Here is a 17,107-nt window from a genome sequence, read left to right as displayed (position 1 = left end):
ACACCCTTCCTCCACCTTTTGGGGAATTCGGAAGTAGCACTGACTGCCCGTCGGATGAGCTGTGGCCCGGTTGAACGGGCCTGCGTGGAAGTGCATAATACGCTGATGAATTTTTATGTTCTTACGGTCAAATGCTACAAGTCCACGTGAAAAATGACTGAAATCTGGTATGCTACTGAATACTGTTATGCTACTGAATAAAAGCCGTGTGGCATGGGAGTGTTGTTCCAAATAAGTTAGTTTACGTAGTGTGGAGAAACTTTTTCAGCAGGGTTAGAAAGCTTGCATCATCGTGGAAGAATGTAGAGAGCTGTCGCTTTAGAACAGAAGTGAAACTATATAAACAAGGAAACATCTGCAGGGATAGTGGGAATCTTTGAAAGTTTGATTTTTGTGAAGCGTGGTCTCAGAATGTAATGATCAAGGAAGTATCACAACATAGGGGCAAAATTAGATGGACACTAAGGTGAAGATCTCTACGTATTACGGACCACCCATCTAATACAAAACAGCCTCTAGAGTTGAAGAAGGAATATTCCCATTCAAATTCCACTGTCATGTCAATATCCACCTTTTGCCGATGAATAAATACACATATTTCGGACTGTACGGATAGAACCGTGGAGGATTTTGCCGAATTAAGTCGGCGAACAGCATCTTGATGTACCGAAGTCTCCTGCGGTGCCTTCGCCCCTGATAATAAGGTAGGTTAACTTGAAGACTCCTTGTAAGTTCAGTCTTCAACAGTGATCCTTCAGAAGAAACTGATTCGTCTATAAGTTTCAAGCCTATATTCTGTTACTAGAGAATCGGGAGCGCCATAATGACCAAAACATCTGGAACGAAAAACGACAGATAGCTCACAAGTAGGATGAGTGAACCCGAGGGGGAGAAACAGGTGTTAGCTGTTCCACTAACCAATGGTAAGCCAGAGATCTAAGATCTTCGAAAATTAAGATAGGTTGTTTACTTGCCAGAAAGCTTTCGTTTGGTCTAGGTACAGAAGACAAAGTTAACTAGTGAGAACAAGTTCGCTTTTGAAACATAAAATTGACATTTTCTCGACAATCTCTCAGTTTTTGCGTCGGTTAAATCCAACCACACAAACTTGGTGTTTACTTGTGTACCTCATCTAACTAATCTTTTTTGTATTTCTTTTGAAACATCCCTCTCCGCTCGTGTAATTGGAAAATTCTTATGAGTGAACACTGCTGCGCTTGGAAGAGCTTCTCCGAAAAATTGTTCACCCAGGAAATTTTTTTGCCTCCCGAGAAACGGATTGCCTTCAAATGGGAATGTTTCTTGAGAGAATGTGACTTCGCAACCTCATTGGAATGTGTTCTCGTTCCCGTGACATTTCCTACTCAAATCCATGACATTTGTGGACCACGAGAGCCATTTAAAAGCCGTTGTGATGGCCACAAACACAATAAGTTCATTGGGTAAGTCATCATGATTCTCGAAGGTAAAACCAGATGAGTCACTGGTGCTTCACGGATTTAAAACCCTGTTAGGTGATTTCAATGAAGGATGATAATCGAAAGGCGGAAAAGATAGAAAAGAAGGAGGAACCTGGAGCCAGCCTATTACAAACATTCGAGGTGGCTACACTTCCCATACTAGTTCAAACAGTTTGGATAGAAACTGACAGCATCAATGCAACTGACACCAGTCAGTCGTCATATCGCTCAGTATTTCCAGCCATCCACATGAAGGACCCCATCCTAGGAGGCGGACAGCACCAGCAGCACCAAAACCATCCGTAAAATGTGTCATTCAACATCAACCTCTAGGATTCCCCCGTATTGAATTAAGCATGTAGAGCAGTGTGAGTCCATAAATTCTTAGAGGCGTATTCAAAGATTACAGTCCTTCAGAAAGACTTCAAACTTTTTGCGTGAAAGCGATGCTGAAGGTGCTTGTGCTTCCTATTCCTTTCCAAAAGTGAAAAGAAATTGTCTGAATACTCCAGGCTCACCAGGTTCGCCCACCGAGGTTTTGGAGACCTTTTAGTGTTTGTTTTATTGTCCAGTCAATAAAGAAATTAAAAGAAAATTGAGTAAGAAGACATGCTTGTCGGACACCACTGCTTGTAGCAAAGCTTTTGAAGAGCTCCTCATACTCTCTCACATGCCCACAAGCGTGTAAATACAAACAGCGCACGATATTCAAGAACCTCTAAGACATGCTCCATTGCACAAGCTTGTTGAAAAGAACCAACCAGTCGACAGAACCGAATAGAATCTTGAAGTCTAGGGGCATTAGGATTTTAGGGTACCTATAGGCATGTCGCCGACCTAACGCTTAGCACAGCGTAAAGATTTGGTCCACACAGCATCACCACTGCGCACTGATGTCTCCTCCTATGGTGACGAAACGTTTACAAGCCACTTACGAAATTCGGCAAACAGATCAACAGCCACATGATCAACAACCGGTAACTGTTGTGTTAACTGGAGACTCCTATGGGCTCGCTGCATGTATCAGCTGGAATAGTTTGCGTAATTTACCAGAGTCTAATACCTTTTCCACCTCCTCAGCTTTCCGGATATACGAAGCTTGTTGATCCTCGAAGTTGCCCATTTCATCTGAAATCTGACAGCTCGTCAAGCTGATCCGCACCATCAATCAACAGGAAAACTTGCCCGAGCTTTGGGCAGTTTTGGATTGTTGCTCGCGATACAGTTGGTTGCGCTGTTCCACAAGCAGAGTGCTCAGCATTTTGCAGGTTTACGAACTTTGACTTCTAGTAATGGTGAACATCAGAAGACGCGTTATCTGAAGGGGACTTCATTAGATAGTTTTGGCAGGTTTGTTTCACAACATGGTCCGAGAGCTTTTCAGTGGCTGAGACAGGCGTGTGCATCTTGCGTGCTCCTAAAAATCGCAACAAGTAGCAGCAACAATTCCATGATTTAATAGCACAGAGGTGTTTCAGAACGAGCGGCACTCACTAATTGACACAAGCCACCAAAGCTAATGGCGATGTGGTCTACCTGTAGGTTGACTAACATTGGATTGGCACCATGTGGCCAAGTGGCTTCCGATTTTTTCGGAATGATCTGCGGTCAGCAGATCTGCAACGGGTGCTCGCAGTTACCCGAGCATCTGAAATTTAGACCTGGACGACTACCCTATTAGACTAAGTCTACCTGGTTGGGCATTGGTATTTTCGGCAACAATAAGATTTCCAGAGCTGTTGGCTGCCTCTACAGGGCGCTAAATGTTGTAAAAGTATTTATCTAAAGTTTATCAGGGCGTTTGCGGATACAACGGACAGACAGTCATTCCCGGCTCGTTTCTGAGGGACTGTCACAGACAAGCCGTACAGAGGTGATACCAAAGGGCAGCCATTCAACCAGCGATTCAGAACAATACCAGTCTCACTTGAACCAGCACAGGGGGCTTCCGGATCATCACACGTGCGCAACCAGAAGTGAACACATAGGGATGTCACTTCCACATTTCTAATTGGGTCTTGAATCCTCATTTCGGACGAACAACACACATATTTAGAAAGTAAGGCCACTGTGCACGAAAGGGAAGTCCGTTGTCTATCCCGTTTCAGAGAGCAAAATTATATTTCGAGGTGAACTGAACGGCGAGTTATTTCGAAGTGTTTGTGGCTGTGGCAGCCGATTCAATTGGAAAATTTGTACCAAGTGGCACCGGGCAGAAAATGGATCTTTTGATCTTTAAAAATATCGCTTCAATTGGAGCAAAAATGGGAGAAGATCAAGTATGTGTGAGAGAGAAAGGGAAGCACCAGCAGTAGTCTTCGTTTAGCCTCTCTGCTGTATGCAGCATACAAGGCTACCCGTCTGATGGCAACCCGTGACAGTCGATGTGGCGTAAGAGTATTGTTACTTGTATGTTGACTGTACGTGACTTGAGATATTCCCAGGAGAATGCTGGGGGCGCTCAGCCAAAGCCTTCGGCTCAAAAGCCTAACCACACTGCATTGGTGGTTAGCTAAAGACTGTCAGAGTGGCCTAAATTTTTCAGGATAAAGTTTTCGAAGTTGTTCAAACCCCCAACCTGGGAAAACGGGTGACTGTGCTATTCAGTCCTCCACTGACTGACCAGCCCTGTATGACAGGCTCCGTGAGTGTCGTCTGTGCACTTCCTAGTACGCCTCAAAGCGCAGACCACCATGCCGTCAACTCGATCTCTTCGTGACGGAAGTGAATTGATTGGTGCCACTGTATTGCCTATGACCTATCCTTTCTAATCGCAATCACGTTAGGGACCAGTTAATTTGCACCGGGGAAAAGCTTGTGCTTAATAGCAACAAAATGTGGCCAACTCAACGGAGACCTTAAAAACTCTATGAGGAAGGAATAGTGTGATGTATTTTTGACGCAGTTCAATCCAGCAGATCTCTTTGTTTTCCTAGCTTTAAGGTTCCTTTAGTGCTTCGATCAGATACGCCCAAATGAACGCCAAACCACTGGATAATATTCTTGGTTTGGTTTGGGCCTCCTATAAAACGTAATATGGAATCTTGTTCAGCACTTATATTTTCATTTTGGACGCGAAGGAATAGTAATTCAACTTGGCAATGAAGCGCTGGAGACGATACGATATCTGGGTTTTTCTTCCGCACATAAACAGTATGTCGTCATTCTACTGTTTCAAGGCAGATAAAAGGACGACCAGAAAAAACGGTGGGACGATCAGACACTTGCGTAATGTTCTAAGGAGCAGCGTAAGAGGTTACACATACACAGTTGACAAAAGATATTCCACTACAAATTCCGGAGGAACCCAATCCAGTTAGTATCCTGACTATACCGGTGGTAAAGAACACAAGGTTCGCTGTACAGTGCGATGAATAGTATTCGGAGAGCCGGTCGGGGGTCGTGGGATGGAGAATCTCTGGAGTTTCGTAGGGTGCGCACTGCTGATGATTTCCAACAAGAATGAACCTATGCTTATCGGCCTTTCAGCATAGATTGGTTACACTGACGAACCTAAATCCACATCGATAAATGCCCGTTTGGCGCATGTACCCTTCCCTTAAAACGATGTGCGATTTTCCGGAAGAAGCGCGACGTCACTCGATTGTTGGTCTCATCTTCCTAAGCAGTTAGGGTATTCGAGGCACCACCTAGAGCTTTTTTGTCGTAACGTTTGCCGCTAATTTGTGATTGACATACTATGCTCGAAATCCATGCGATCAAGATAGGTGCTGGCTGTTACTGGGGCCCGAAACAGGTCGTTTATAATGATTCTACTGCCTTAGTGGTCGATAACTCGGTTAGTGGGGGGGGTGCGTTTTCGGCTAAAAACGCACATGCCCTCCGTTAAGTAAATAAGCTGCTCTGTCAATCTTTCCAAACAACCTAATGAAACTGCGGTCGTTCTATTTGTTCAGAAGCCACGATTGGAGAAAAAACGCTCCGTATCGAAGCGTAAACTAAATATCATCGCTTCACCGCGCCCAGAATATGCAGGTGAAGGATTTCAATCCATAGTTAGCTCTGTGTCCGGCAAGCAATGTGCGTGAGGGAGACTTTTGTCTGCTCATTCCCTCGCGTCACGTTTTATAGCGTAGATTTCGGATACAACTACACCCAGTTCCAGTTTGTTACATTTTAGCACGCAATTAGATTACCGTCCGAACAAATGAGGAGTTACTGTGGGGCAAAGAATAGTCACAGCTTGCGTAATTTTTCACTGGTGTTTCCGACACATTCTGTGTCTGTTTGTGTGGATGTACTTTGATAGATCATTTCTCAACAGTGTAAAGCAAATGTGATATTTAGTCTCGCAAGCAGGAAGTAAGCAGTTATCTTCATAAAAAGCTCAGCGCGATAGAGCTACTGGCCATTCATCATGCGGTAACTGTGTTGGTAATGCTTAAAGACGAACAAAACGTACGACCGCTATTACAAAACCCAACCAACACCATATCGTGCTTCAGCAAAAAACCTGCAGCTGCAGAGTGTAAGATCGTACAATAGAATGTGCCGTCTGCTACATTGGAGGTTGGGGAGAGTTGAGCGTACCTGTGTTGTATTGGCGCTAGCCAGAGTGTGTCTGATGGAGCACATATATGACTCTCCACGAGTAGGACCACATTTGCTACTCCGCGCCATTTGCAGCATCAAACAGCATATCGAGGTGTATTAAGTCGAGTGTACCAAACTAGTGTATTGTTGTATGGGTGTGGAACTTTGCCTGATCTATGGAATATTTGGGTTATTTGCAAGATATATATCATTAAAATTGCCGTTGTTATTGAAAGCCGTCATCCAGTTCGTAAAAAGGCGTTTCTTCTGTGTAAGTGCCACATCATCATCGGTCAACATCCAGAACCAAAAACTCCGGTGACCCAACTTTGTTTAACGCCTACCGATTCTTCAAAATTGAGACAAGTTCTATTCTGCGTGCCTCATTTGGAATGCGGCAAAGCGTGGGTTGAGAAGGAGTGACTGATCAGGACAGTGTCGAAGGAATTGTGACTAGGTAGATGTCGTTGGTCTAGTGAGGATGTTGTACTTGTAAACTAGGCGATGTTTAAAAACGGCGGTTAACTAACGTCAGTGGTACTGTCCGTCCTCGTTCATAAGGTTTGATGGGGCGACTGGAAGCGTGAAAAGTTCGTAATGATTGCGAAAGACTAGCACAAGTTTCCTTACATGCCACAGGATTCTTTTTCTAATTTGGGGTCTTGAAGATAGTGAAACGGGTCTAAGCGTAGCACGCAACTTCGATGTCTGGAATGTCGTACCAAGTAAAACACGAGGCGGAACATGCAACATATTCAGTTGAAGCAGAAGAACGTAAACGATATATTCATTTGGAATCAGTTAAGTCTCCTGAGGAAACCAAATTCGTGCTCAAATGAGAATTGTTATCAAGATTGTCAAACATGGTTCGTGTTTTCAAAGCAATGAAGCCACAGTTTGAGAAATCAAGATGCCGCGAATAATCGGGATAATGGTGTGCCGCCTTTGTCTGTATGGGAATGTGTTTGTTGGGAATGGAAGTTTACAGAAGAATTTTATAAAAGAAGGAACCCACGGATGATTCACTCAGTAGTTGTCGATGATCAGGGGCTTAAGGACAGCGTAGCATGTCCAAAAAACTGTCCATCACAAACATCCGTTCGAATGTGCCGCTTCGCTTGCTGCCCATTGATATTTCTTGCGTGACTGGCACGAATGTCAGTCACCACTGTTAATTCTATATGGAGCTTTTTTTGATCATTTGGTAACGGCGAATTAAGGAGAACTGGTTAAAACTGGCAAGATTAATATCGGACAAAATGGAATAAGTAAAGCGATGCCATGTGCGTCAGCTCTGTTGTCGCATTCTCTAACAAATAATGTCAAATTTTACCGCTTCTTTTTGAGACAAACTCCGCTGATTGTGCTACTCTCCAAATAGTCAGTAAATTTAACTAGTTCACCGAAACGGCACAATCACCTAAATGAATTGCTTGTGTGCAATCATACTACGTTGTCCTTAAATTCGGAAGTTACAGTAACTATCTCAAGTATGACGGATTTCGTCATTCTGTTAAGAGCGTTCTCAGGTGAAGAACAACTCATTAGGGAGATGCTTGTCAACGAAATACCACAGTTGGCTATAGTAACAACGCGAAAAATAATTAGTTAAATCAATTTTGGGAATGGAAATCAGTGCCGCTTGAAAATTACAAACATCTTGTCCCCGTGAAAAAATGCCAACAAATTTGAGCCAAATATTTGTGAAAATTAATCAAAACGTCAAGTGAAGAGAACAAATTGTATAAACTTTCCGCGTGGAAGTTTTGGAACATTCTGTTGTGTAGCGCAGAGAATGTTGGCAGATATGATTGTTTAAACCACAATGTAGTATGCTGCAAGTATGGCTTGCTTGAGATTCAAGAGTTTTATGTTTGGCACACAATTACCTCTTATCAAGGTCACCGTCACCGAACCGGACTAAAGCCTTTAGAAAGTAGCTCAGTTTCGATGGTTATGCGCACCATTTCATTGTCAGGCATGAACAGGAGAGTAAGTTCCGTGATGTCCAATTCGGTTTGCTTCTGCGTATCTGCTCTGAAGAATCCTTGGTCACATCCACACGGATTATCTAATGGCCTCAGGCGACGTTAATCTGATCAGTTTGCCTCTAGTCTGAGGAAGGAGACTGTTCCAGGCGAATTGATAGGAAGAATAATAGAGCCCGTTTATACAAAAGGAGATCGTGCTGATGACAGTGATTATAGGGGGACGGAGTGGAATTTGGTTGTCATTTGTTAACGCTTGTCCTACGAAGATCCAAGAAGCACTGACTTGAGAGAAGCAATTAGGATTTTGACATGGCGGGGCTTATGATCACATCATCACATCCATAAATTGATAGAGCAATCCCCTGAGTGTAGGCGATCCACATTCTTGGTATCGCTGTATTTCCAATGCGCCTTTGATTCACCTGACTGATCTGTTCTAATTAACGTGCTCACTCGTTGAGGAACGTCGTGGTAATCCGTTATTATGATAGGATGTTTGCATCCTTAGACGTGCGAGCGGGAAGCTCTCTAGAGGTATTCCTGCATAAAGTAGATGCCTATTCTGTTCATCTCATTCAATTTATTGACCGGTGGTATAATGAAACGAACGCTGGAAGGTTTTCATAACCCTGATGTTCAGTTGGTTACTGATAGAAACCTCGTCGGTCAAATGCGCTTGAATATGCAGACGACATCATTCTTCAATCCGACCAGGAAAGGAAGCCGTAGATAATTTGAGCGAATTGATCATGGTCGCCTCATCTTTTGGCACTTCGGCGCTTCATAAACACAAGGTACCCTTTTGCTCTCAGTCGCTGGATATGCTACTCAGCATTCAGGTGGAGATAAAGGCATTCGAGGCCAAGCAGGTTTTCGGCGTATTCTAAAAGTTGGATAACCTCCCATCGTAGCGTGTTCGCTAGTTTTAGATACCCATAGTGGTGAAGAGATATGTCCTTGAATGTCGAGCTCTTTGAATATACCCATCCTCTTACTGCAAGGCTGTGAGATGTGGCTCTGCCAGCAGCCGACCCTGGACACCGTCAATATTGCAGAACTACTACTTATGTGGGTCGATACAAGAGGTTCGCAAAAAATCAAGAAGACTTTGAATGCCTGATTGCGCAACAGACATTTCAGTCGAAGAATGTGTCCATCACAAGAGGCTTCGGGGTTTTGTCATGTACTGTGCTTGCTGAGCCTCTGTTTATCGAAAACATTGGTGATTTCTACGTCTAATTCAGTGTGGCGCAAGTAGAGCGATTTTAAATTTTTGGTCAGGTAGAGGGGGGTGGAAGACATCATTAAAAATCTGGGTATTGTTGGTGTACTGTAGCGAAGTAACAATGTTGAACACTGATGTTCTACTGCTAGTTATGGTAATGGCGATGTTATCATCTCACCCCGGTTCGTAGACATCCAGCTTGCGCTGTTGGCTCAGAGCAACTTAGATTGACCAGCATGCCCTGCGAATCTTGTCACGGTCAACGATACGATCGGTTGGTAAGTTTCACTTTTGGTTTAGGTAAACCATAATTGTGTCAGAACAGGAGAGCGTTTGTCCCAGCAGAAGTCACATCAACACAAGAACTGTGCGCATCTGAACAATAAAAAGACTCGTCCTAAAAGTAATTGTGCAACGTTGTGGAATCGTCGTGGCTAAAATTCGGAAAGTTGCGATATCGTGTGTCTGGTATAATCTGCATTAGGATTTTCTTAAAAAACTACCCCTAAATCCCGGCTTCTGTTTACTTTTTTTCCTCTGATGAACAATGTGCACGCGTCTACATGTGCATGTGTAACGTCCTGAAAAAGACACAGCTGAGTGTCTGATGTGAGGCATGGAATCGGATGATGAGCCGGATTAATGAAAAAGTTAACGTTGGTTTTCTGCAAAGGCTTAGCTTGAAAATTCATTATGTGATCAGCAACTGCACGACTGACTGTGAAATTGGACTGAAATGGTTTTAAGACAAACCAACTATACATCTGTGAATAGTTCGAATGAAATTTGGGCCTAACATCATTAAAACAACCTCACTTTGAGCATCGTAACTTAGATCCAGTCTGCTACGGCTGTTAGGCCGTGGAACCACTAGACCAGGTTGGCTTATCAGTGTGAAATTTCCTGGGATCGTGGGCTACCTGTTAGCATTACGGCCATCGAAAAATAATATCGAATATGTAAATACTCGAGATGGTTATAGTCATCCAATGGAATGATAAAAGACCAACCAGAATCAGTGCACTGAGTCTGGTTGACTTCTGTAGTTTATTAATAATTCCTTGAAGAATATAATGGCCGTTGTATCAACTCGTTTATGATCTTTCAGCTGTTCTGCTATGCAATACCATCTTTGACCTCGTTAGTTTAAAAGCACCACGTTTCCTGTGGTTACCAAAGCAACACAGCTGTCCCAAGTTTAGCTCCGAATAGAGCTTACTTAAATAGCAACGATCCAAACGTCTTCATTGAGTTCTGTGGGTACGTATACATAGGTTGATCTTCAATCAATGAACAAAATGTTAGAGGCCACAGATGAGTGTTCTAGAAACATGTTCTCTGGATTCCAAGAAAGCCCATTCCATAGAATTTTGAATTGAGTGAATAAACCGTTAAACTTCAGCGGTGGCACTCATGAGCACTTTGAAACAACAGTTATCACTCAGGAATAGAAAAATCGAAACCCTTTTTAGGTTGGACCACAATTGCTGCCTGACAGGAAACGTTTTCTTGTAAGACCCCGTAGCATCGAGCCCATCACTAAGCGGTCTATTGTTCGGAGACTTAAGATGCTTGCAAAAGCAGTGTACCTGATGTTACGTGAAATCACACCAAAGTGCTTGACCAAATATCGGATATTTTCTGCTGTCATCTTTAATCTTCTCATGGTGCTGACATTTAAGTTCCCGCATTTGTTTCTGTGGAGAAAATTATGAGTGATTGATGGCATTTTTGATTCAACATCATCAGTTTTAGTGAAATGACTGTTAAACACATGGCACAACACGAAGGAGTCAGTTTTATTTTCTACAGTACTCGGTTATATCGCTTGGATAACGTCGCCAGCTACCCATTACCGGATATCAGATTTATGTTTTTTTTTACTTCAAATGATCCAGTCAGGATGACCGACAAAGATAAATTTTGCCGAAAGTCCTCTGTGTGCGTCTGTCACCTGGTTATCGAAAAAATATGCAACAGAATGAATCAGTGGTTCGCACACCTAAAGGCAAATTAACTAAATTTTGAACGAAAAACAAACCGTCCTAAGCTTCAACCTCGGGCCAGAACAGGGTTGTAAACAAAATTCTTTGTGGAGCGAAAGGACCGTAGCAGATTTACTTGTCAACTTAGTGTTAATAATCGATTAGCGCAGAGTTATGTCACGAGAGCCTTGTGCGGTATGCGAAGCGTTGTGGAGTCAAGTGACCACATTTAAAATTTGCTTTCCTCATGAATCAATAATGTTACACGTATTATCAATATGAAGAACATCTCTGAATGTAGTCAAGCTGAAGTTGAGTGTGTGAAAAATGGTAAACCAGGTAGAGGTGAAATCACACGGTTTGTTGTGTGTGGAACTAATGAATAAAACATACAGCGCAATAAAACCCCATCCAAAGAAACCCGGAGTTTTTGGACGATGGCAAATGAAAACCGATATCGATCTTTAAATTTGAGTTAACTACTTAAGTATTGGATGTCACGTTTGATATATTGAATCTGACACTGCGACAGTGGCCATTTAGCACACAAACGTAATATGTTGACCCAATTTTTCTTACGTAAATCAACTGTCCAAGAAACTGGCAAATCAAACCAAGTCCATTTATTCCCAACCAGTCACTGGATGAATCTTGGTCTGATTAAGGGCGAAATCGTGCAAACTCTGCTGCAGTGATAAAAACGACCGTGATGATCAAAACAGGATCGCTTTTAGTGAAGGATTTTGAAGTCACGGTAAGGTGCAAGTAAGGTGCACTCTTCAGACTAGCCGTCTGGTAATTCATTCAATTATGGTGCAATATGATAAAATCGAAATTCGGCTGGATTCAGTTGAGTCTCCAATCAAAAACAAATTCATCGAGAGTATTTGTCATCAATTTGAGGTCAAGCAGGTGAGGCCTGAGCCTGCTTGATTAATTCGAGGAAAGGAGAAAACAGGCATGGGCTATTGATAAACTTTGGGCGAACTTGTGAGTCCAGAATGCACTGAAAGTCACTGATAATAAAAGACAGCCGTATCCGGGCAGCATGAATCAGGTTTATGAGACGGACTTGGCTATCCCACCACACTCTGGTATTGAATACGTGTCTCTTGCCTTTGAGATAGAACAAATTCGCCGAACAAAGAGACGGTAAAACACGCTCCTAATAAACTTCAGGTTCACGAAAATTTTCCATGCGAATCCAGAGAATTCTCGAAAATGAAGATTACTTCCTAACTCCCATTGTAGTTTCCATGAAATTTTTCTAGTCTATTCATGCCCAATCTGGTTGTTCGCTCCACTTTCAGCATGTCTGGCGTCTACTTGAGCCACCATTAATCAACCAATGACGCCTGCATTAACGATAGGTAAGATGAACAAAATCACATGCACACCGTCTTGGGTAGAAATCATGAGAGTTGCTTGGTTTGGAGACTATTCATTTGGACATTCCATAAGCAAATTTTGTTCCCGATTGCTGGGACTGGCAAGGTAGGATATTAGATAACAATCTTGCGAAAGTTTCGCGCCATCAAATGTCTTACGCGAACACAATGACCAACTCTAGAAGCACTAATGCTGATAACGATGATAGCGTGTTTCTTAGTAAATATTTCCATTTTTTTACTGTGATTGTCTTTCAGTTATGTATATCGTGATGACCTTCTTCTCCCTTTGATTATCTAGAACATTCAGAAAGAGTTTATACACTTTGATAGTCCGAGAAGAAATACTTCGAAATGAACGATCGATCATTCAGCCTAAATCACACTGTTCGATACAGGTTGCAGGACATAATGGATATGGGGTTCACTTGTATCATGTGATTTCTGAAAGTCGATAAGTAGTCAAATTTAAATGACGTCAGGTAACTGACCTGACGTGTCGTATGTTTTGTAAAGCATAACAGAGGCTGCAACCTACAAAGCTTCCAAAACGAATGTTTTTAAAAAATAGATGGTATAGATGTGATTCCAGCACGATTGGTGGAAAACAGTCAAGAAAACCCTAGCCAGCAAGCAATCCAAAATAAAGCTTAGGTACATGCTAGAAGGTTAGAATGTCAGCATTTAGTCTGTAAGTGGACGGCAAGTTCATTGTGACACCAAGACATCCGTACTTATTGGTCAGGATAGAAGCACTTTTAGGTCGTTTTCTTTCTGTATTGCTCATTCTTCCGAGTAAAAGCCTAATAGGAACAAAACCATTATAATTGCGTGGCTGAGTTAAATGTTAATTGGTGTGAATTCAAGAGGAATAACACACTGTGTTATTTTTCAAACCATGGGAATATTCAAGCAATTCAAGAGGAATTATGTAATCATTAGGAGCCTTCCTTTGGGAGGCATGTACGTATCTCAGTGGTAAGAAGGTAGATACTATGTCTTGTTATGTGTATATCCAACTGTACCAACGGGCACTGACTAGAGATGAGTGACAAAATTAAGTGTCTGATTGGTTTGCACAAATGCTATATTGCTGGGGGCTGTTCGTCCCCATCCGTTTTGGCTTTTGGTTTTATTGGGGATTTTGGAATTCCAATTCCCCCACACCATTACTGAAGGGGCGCTTGGATAACGTGAGCAATAGCCTTTTGATCCCACATGCAAACAGTATAACAGTTGCCATTTAGAATATCCAGTTGATGACCACTGTATTGCGTCTTGATACATGAGAATGCGGCGTAGGCAGTTGCCAAGCTAACTTCTAAGTTACAGGTTTACTGCAAATTCGTTTACACGCGTGCCTGTGGGAATGAAAGGGAATCGACTGTATCTACCAATTCCCACTAATGCAGTGTGACTCACGTGAAACAAGCACCTGTACTGAAATGCGGACACATATTTGTGTCTATCCAAGTGGAACGCAAAAAGCTACTTAGTTGATTTGTTCAGGTGCTATTCAGTGAAATGTTACAGGAGTGCAAACACAGGCGATGATTTGATCGTTAAAACTCACTTGTTCACTCATGACCGCACTTAGCATTGCATGTGTAAAAATTCACTGTCCTATCATCTGAGTGAATTAGAAGAGACGGAGTCATACAATGAAGAAAGTTTTTATAATATTTCTTTTACAAATAATATAGAAACTTTATAGCATACCGTATACTATTATATGGTTGTCCTGTTCTACATTCCTTTTGAATTTCATGCCAGGACTCGTGACTTGAGGGGTCAACGAACACTGGAGCAAGCCTTGACTATGACTCATGCTTTTTCTCTGTTTTCTCTAGTTACAAGTTAATCGCACTGTTAACAAGCTACCTGCGGTCGAGTGTCAAGGTGTACATCTACGTACCTGAAGGCCACCAGTTCAAGAACTGGTGAATGATAGGCGCTCTTCTAATAATTCGCAAACCGGAAGGAAACTTCTGTCGGCTGGGAACCCTGCTTTATCTTCCCTTCTGAAAAAGGCCTCCGGTAAAATCTCCAGATAATTGTCATTATCTCCGTTTGAGTGAATGGTTGTTTCGAAGCCGCTGTATGAGAGAATCATGTGCAAACACTTCAGCCGCCTCCAGTAACGACTTAATTCCGACTCGATATCCTTTCCCAGCCTAACTTCGAACACGGATGGCGTCTTTTCACTTCAGGTGTATTTCACGAATATATGCTTCTTAAAATAGCTTAGCCCGCAGGTTGCAACGGTATGGATGGTGAAGTACGTATTTGAAATTTCTGTAGCAATAGCAGTCAGGAAATTCACAGTACAAAAATATTTTCACGCCAAAAATAAATGGTTATCTACTTGTGGAAAACGGCACTCGAGGCAAAAAATGGGGAATATCTCTAGGTGAATTGATATTCAGCCTAGCCAGGAATCCCCGTGTGACTCAAAACAGTCAGTTAAACGAAACTGATCATAGAGTCGATGGGAACGCCGGGCGAGTCCACTAAGGATTTTAACTTTCCTTGGGATCACCAGTCAGTACTACATAACCAGTTCGCTAGACCGCTATCGAGGTTGGTTCCATGCTGTTAGTATATCCATCAGTTTTGGGTAAAACTATGCGGAGGTTTACACTCAAAAAGTTTGGTCAGGGCTTTTAAATAAATGTTTATTTCATCCCTTCAAAGATTTATTAGGTCTAAGAGGGTGATGTCAAAACAGATATGCACGTAACTTCGTCCAGTGGGGTTTAGTATCACCATCGTAATGGTGATGGGACAAGCCTTTAGAAAATGCGCTCCTCCTGGAACATTTTACTTGCTGCTCATGCGCGTGTGTATACTACTGATGAATTATGCCAGTATTGTATCGTTTGGTGTCCATGATTCGCCCGCGCATCTGATAGAAGATAAAAGTTAGTACGGAAATTACGGAACGGTCTTGCAGTGTCCGTTCATTATCATTCAGATTTTATAGAACGCCCAGGAAAGTTCAAGAGAAGACTTGGGAATGTTCGCTTTGCAAAAACGCAGTGAAGATGAGATATATACTTCCATGTTTGACGGCTTCTAACTGTATTGTTCATATTCGACGACTCACAACTCCTTGCTGCGGAGCACTTGCCAATCCACCAAATATAGCAATAGGCATGTGGGCGTGGAGGCGTTTTGAATCTGATGGGCTTGTAATAAGTGCACTTTCAGTTGACTGATGTATTTTCTCGAGCTGGGCGGCAGGCCTATTTCAGGTTATCTAAAGTGTCGTAATACGGATCCCTCCGAGATAGTACTTTCAGCTTCAACCATGGCATAGACGCTGTTGTCCTGATGAACACGTGAGTCTCCTCGGTTAGTTAGCGCTGCTGCGTGATAGCTCGGAAATGGTTGGATGTGGAGTTTCATGGGTGGTTTGTTTTCGAATGGACATAGTACTAATAAGGTTGGTTAAAACCTAACATAGCCCACAACCGGTTTGGTTCACCCTAAGGCAAATCAACAATAAGTGTTTTCTACGTTGTAAAAAATTCCGTGACCAACATCACTTATCACGTCGTTTACGTGGTTATTTTCCCTAGGAGAAATCAGCAACTCTAACGGTGTAATTTGAACCTAAAGAAGGAACAATTTAGGAGAGACGCAGTATTTTAACCTTTTCAACTGAAACGTGCAGCTAATTTCCAAGAGATTACGATTATGATCTATTGCGTCGGAGAAAACTAAAGTGACTTATCTCTTTTGACAAACGACCCGTTAGTACAACCCTGAAATTTTTGATGTAGTTTACCACAATTAGTAAACTGTGTGCTTTTTATGGTCGGTTATTCGAATGGGCTAAATTAATATTTGTTATCCCGATTGTCATTTCAATCCCAGATGTATTGACTGTTCTCACTTTTGAACATCGTTATTTGACAGATTGCTTCCGAAACCCACCGATGAACGCACGATCACTCCGAAAGGTATTCTCTAGTCAAAAACCGCTCTGGTGACCTCTTGCCATCAGGCGAACCACGTTCACAAGGATTTACCTTTCTTTTGGTCGCATTTTCCTGTTACGGTACCCAACTATCCAAACAGAGTTGCTTCATAGGTCACTTGAAACACAATACTGATTCAGCAGTAGTAAGTGGAAAATAACAGGGGACATTCTTCAGTTTTACAGAATGCAGTAAATTCAAAAGGAGTTTACGGTAATCGTTTCTAAGTCGTTTCTTAAAAACGAATCATCAAGCAAATAACTTCTAGGACAAGTGTAAGAACACCATTGTTTTTATGGATGTTCTGATAACAGGCGTTAATTGAGGCAAACGAATAGCGCTGTTCTAGTTATCACAGACTGCCAACAGAATAATGGAATGTAGCCTAAGAGAGACTCCGCTACATACAAAGGATAATCTCCTCGCCACACGTATTTAAGGTAAATATTTTATCCACGATGAGTGTGAAGTCGATGTGATGGGTCTGCTGGGTAGTTTAAGTAATTACCAATGAATGCAAG

At 42.3% G+C, this 17,107-nt stretch overlaps 1 protein-coding gene across 1 annotated transcript in view; it reads right to left on the bottom strand.

Annotated features, from left to right (window-relative positions):
• T265_10847 (hypothetical protein) overlaps positions 1 to 17,107 on the bottom strand; it is a gene marked incomplete at both ends in the record, with an annotated part of 102,250 nt that overhangs the window by 75,018 nt on the left and 10,125 nt on the right. The gene's annotated exons all lie outside the window — the stretch shown is intronic.

The sequence above is a fragment of the Opisthorchis viverrini genome, assembly GCF_000715545.1.
Source record: "Opisthorchis viverrini unplaced genomic scaffold scaffold181, whole genome shotgun sequence".
In the NCBI taxonomy this organism is placed as follows: Eukaryota; Metazoa; Platyhelminthes; class Trematoda; order Opisthorchiida; family Opisthorchiidae; genus Opisthorchis; species Opisthorchis viverrini.
This window is presented reverse-complemented; position numbering and strand designations above follow the sequence as displayed.